Here is a 5041-nt window from a genome sequence, read left to right as displayed (position 1 = left end):
CATCCCGAGTAGACACTCATGGATACCTAAATTCATGATTCTGAATTTGACTGAAGTCTTCTTTCCTCCTAGAAAGAATTCCACCTTAGTAGTTTGCCTGGTACAAGTTACCTCACGACCGTTTGCCAATTCGGCAAGCAAAGTAGGTGCTTCTACTGTGGTTATTCCTAAACTTTTTGCACATGCTGGTGAGATAAAGGAATGTGTACTGCCACAATCAATCAAGGTTTTGAAACCTTTACCTTGATAGTCCGACGGTGTCTGAATCACCGAGAACTGGCGATTCGGTCCTTTCTTCACTACAAGGAATTGGGCAATTAGCGATGCCGATTAGCGACGGCAGATATCGGCGTCACTATTGGCGTCGCTATTGGCATCGCAACTGGTGTCGCTATTTGCATCGCCGCAGGGAAAAAAAGTGCGACCGAAACCAGAGCGGCGTTTTCATTTTCTTTTCTTCGCCTTTTGAGAGCGAGAGCGAAGGCTTTGTGAGAGAAGAAGAGGAAGAGACTTGCTGCCGCCGCCGCCGCCGCCGCCGCCGTTGTTCGCGAAGGAGAGGAGGAGCCCTCGTTGCAAAGAGAAGCCGCCCACGCTCGCCATATCTCATTGGTGAGTCTCCCTCTCTCTTTCTTTTGCTTGTTGAAGGTTTAAATCGTTCTCTTTTGCTTGTTTAGGAGAGGAAATGAAAGAGAAGGAGAGGGAGAGGGAGAGAGAGGGAGAGAAAGAGAGGGAGAAAGAGAGGGAGAGGGAGAGGGAGAGGGAGAGAAAGAGAGGGAGAGTGCATCCTCTCTCTCTCTCTCCCTTTTTCTTGTTTAATGTTTAAATTACTTTCTTTTTTGCTTGTTTAGGAGAGGAAACGAGAGAGTAAGAGAGAAAGAGAGGGAGAGGGAGAGGGAGAGGGAGAGGGAAAGAAAGAGAAATAGAAATAGAAAGAGAAATAGAGGGAGAGGGAGAGGGAGGGGGAGGAAATAAGAGAGGGAGAGAAAGAGAAAGAGAGGGAGAAGGAGGGAGAGTGCATTCTCTCTCTCCCTCTCCCTTTTGCTTGTTTAATGTTTGAATCACTTTATTTTTTGCTTGTTTAGGAGAGGAAATGAGAGAGAAAGAGAGTGAGAGGGAGAGGAAGGGGAAGGAAATGAGAGAGGAATAGAAAGAGAAAGAGAGGGAGAGTGCATTGTATCTCTCCCTCTCCCTTTTGCTTGGAGGATGTTTAAATCACTTTATTTTTTGCTTGTTTAGGAAATGAGAGAGAAAGAGAGATAGAGAGGGAGAGGGAGAAAAAGAGAAAGAGAGGGAGAGGGAGAGGGAGAGGGAGAGGGAGGGGAAGGAAATGAGAGAGGGAGAGAAAGAGAAAGAGAACGAGAGGGAGAGGGAGAGGGTGAGAGAAAGAGAGAAAGAGAGAAAGAGAGGGAGAGGGAGAGAAAGAGAGGGAGAGGGAGGGGAAGGAAATTTAAGATAATAGACTTATTGATAATTGTATGCAATGTGCTTTGCCATGGGCCACGTACTTCATCAAAATGAACCCAAAATTATTGTTATAGAAGAAGAAACCCTTAAATTGAGTATAGGATAATTTCTGTCAGATCTTATGACTATGAGTAGAATTGATTGAAATAAATTTTATTACTATAGTTATAAAATTTCATAGATGGCACGCATTAATTTTAAAATGGATTACTTATACTCAAAGCTGAGATATAACAAATAATTATCTACCGGGACAAACAAATCGTTGAGCATGATACAAGGCCGAGATATAACATCGGAAAATCTCTCGATTACTATATACAATGCAAGGTTTATGGTCAACTTGCAACTTGACGTACATCTCCATAAAGCTATCCATTTAAGCCTCGTTTGCTGTAATGTAGATAAGATGGCAAACGAAGAAGGTCTTATTGTTCAAGACCGTGAGACGTACCTTAATCAGCGTGTCCCATGTCCTTGCTCTCAATGCAAGTTGGCAATTAGACGAAAACGCCGATTGTCTATAGAACACGTACGACGATTTGGCGAGTTTCAATCTAAGATCATTGATCAGGCGATTGCGGATTTTCAGCAAACGGTAATTTGAAGTTAGCATTTTTCATGCATTGTACTCTCAAGCTAATTGAAAACCATACACAATAAGATTGGGTCTTGTTGGCAAATTTTGTATCCAGGGGGTGATGTCTCGACCCAAGGGGGAGTGCACCCTTTGCGGCCAACTAGAAGAGTTCGTGGACGTGCGATGGATGGATTGCAGGAGCCAATCGACCACTCGCAAGGCCCATCTATACCGTCAATGCCAGAGGAGACAAACAACCTTTCCGACTTGCCTACAATCTTGGAGCCTGAGATGGAGGCAATGATCGATGCATTGATTCCCATGGATGTTGAGACATCTGACCCGCTTAGAGAGGAAGCATCCATACCATTATATGATGGGTGCCGAGTATCTCGGTTGAAGACATTGCTTGCACTCTTAAGTGTGCAAGCAAAATACGGTTGGAGCGATACGAGTGTGACTGAGTTATTCAGGTACCTTGCACACAGACTTCATTGTTTTTTTTAAAACAATATTATTGCAAACATTTGTGTTTTTTCAAGGTGTTTTATGATTTTTTTCAGGTTATTGAAATATCATATATTGCCACCTGCAAACACCATGCCTGAGTCTCGTGATGATGCACGACATGTTTTACAGAAGCTTGGCATGGACTACAATAACATCCATGCATGTATCAACGACTGCATATTGTTTCGAGATGAATACGAGACTATGGAGACATGTCCAAAGTGTAGTGCTCATTAGTCGATGAGCTTAAGATTTTGTGGGAGGAGGGGGTCACGGTGCAAGATATGAGCAGGCGCGATGGTCGGCGGTCAGCCAACATTCGAGTCATTCTCATGTGGACGATGCATGACTTTCCGGGATTGGGAGAGTGCTCAGGTGAGCAGACCTTCGTTCTCGCTGGTAATATCTATATTTTGTGTCATTCAATCAAGTATTCACTAGGTCGTGGATCGCCTTGCAGGTCTCGTTACCTCAGGTTATCATGCATGTCCATTGTGTGGGCCACAGTTAGACTCCCGAAGGTCATGAACCATAAAGAAGATGGTATATCAAGGACATGCCGCTTTCTTGCCGGAGGATCATGAACTCAGGGAAGGTTTTCTTGGACGACCTCCAGCACGTATAAACGTTGCAAGCTGGTACGAGCTGAAAATGGTAAACCCGGAATCACATCCAAATGGAATGCGACGGTTCTCGGTTTTCTACGAGTTGCCATATTGGACCCACTTACAGGTCAACCACTTGTTGGATCCCATGCATATTTTCAAAAATGTGGGCAGCTTGCTATGGGACCACATCACAGGAAAGAGAGACACTATAGGGTCACGAATGGATTTAAAGGAGGTAGGTAAGATGGAGGCGCTTTGGCCGCCACAGTCGAGTGCTGAAGGGGGAGTGCAGCTTCCTCGTGCTCCCTGGGTTTTGTCTACCAAAGAAGAGCGCATTGTGAAGCAAGTAATCAAGTCTATCCGCACTCTGACGGGTATGATGCGTTCTCTCAGGTGCGCATTTTCTAAAGATGACCAAATATCTGGGCTAAAATCCCATGATTGGCATAAGATATGTCAGGTTTGTGAACAGAATGGATTTTAATTAGCGTGGACATTTTGAAATTTGAAAAGTGACCATTATTCTTAATGCTTTCTCATTTGTGGCAGTTTGTCCTACCGATCGCGATCGCGGGATGCCTAACTCCAGAAATTCGCGGGGCCATTTACAAGTTGTCGACTTTGGTGCAATGGATCTCACAGAAAGAGTATAAGACGTCCTCTATTGAATCCGCAAGGTGGGGAGCAGTTGAGACGGTCTGTCTCTTTGAGAAATACCTGCCCACTAGCATGCTCACAATACAAGTTCACTTTCTTGTGCATCTTGTGGATGAAGTGGAGATTGCTGGACCTGTCCATACGCGATGGATGTTCTTCTTAGAGCGCTTCATGAAAACCCTGAAAGGCTTTGTGCGACAACGAGCTCGTCCGGAAGGTGGCATGGCGGAAGGTTGGTTAGTGTCAGAGGCGTTAGTGCATATCTTACAATGGCTACCAACGGTGGAACCCGGCAATGAAACGCTATGGACGCTGAAGGACGATGATAGGCTGACTGGAGATGTGGTGGTTGGAAATGGGGTAGAAAAAAGAATGGATGCCTCAATGGAAGAGAAGGTGAATCGCTTTTGTATGTTGCACCATGCCTCCATGGAGACGTGGCTCGCCAAGTACCAGATTGCAAGGCAAGATCGAGAGGAAGCGCGAGCTGAATTCCGACGCAGTATGCGTCACCAACCGATTCGATATCCCAAAGGCATGGAGAAGATGCCGCCGTTTATGTCAACACGATGGTTGTATGGAGCCTTGACCGCAGCATCCAGCGAAGGGACAGAGGTCTCAATGGAGGAGTGGGAGTTCTTGAGGGGATGTAGTCCAAAGGTAATGAGGGGTTTAGAATGTGTCGTATCTAAATTTGCTTGCTACATCTAATTTGAGTGTTTCAATGTGCAGTACAAAATATATAGTGCAGCGTGGTCGCGCGGATGGCATTTTTGGGTGGAGCGTATTGACCAAATGCGCTCCACAATGGACTGTGGTGTCATGGCAAGGTTTGAGCAAGAGAGCCGACGATGAGCAACGGATCCGAACATGGTTGTGGATGAGATGGAGTATTTTGGGAACTTGCAAAGTATTATTACGGTGGATTACCGTAGCTTCTCCATGATACTATTCGATGTGCAGTGGTTCAAAGTGGTACTTGGAGGAGCTGGAGCAACAGTTCGATGAGGTCCATCTGGATTTCTCGAAATAGATTCCGAAAAAAAATGGATGGATTTGCGCGACACCTTTGTGTTGCCGGCCCATTGTGAACAGGTACAAATAGTCATTTGCTTGCTAATTGTAATACGACATGGTTTATGTCACAATGGTTTGAAGTCACTTTGTAAGTGTTTGTGAACATGTAATCTTCTATCCAAACCCCCGACAACCTCGATGGTGG

The sequence above is a fragment of the Lygodium microphyllum genome, chromosome 9, assembly GCF_053477565.2.
Source record: "Lygodium microphyllum isolate KBCC chromosome 9, Lygodium_microphyllum_v1.1.10, whole genome shotgun sequence".
Taxonomy (NCBI): Eukaryota; Viridiplantae; Streptophyta; class Polypodiopsida; order Schizaeales; family Lygodiaceae; genus Lygodium; species Lygodium microphyllum.
Note: the sequence above shows the minus strand (reverse complement) of the source record.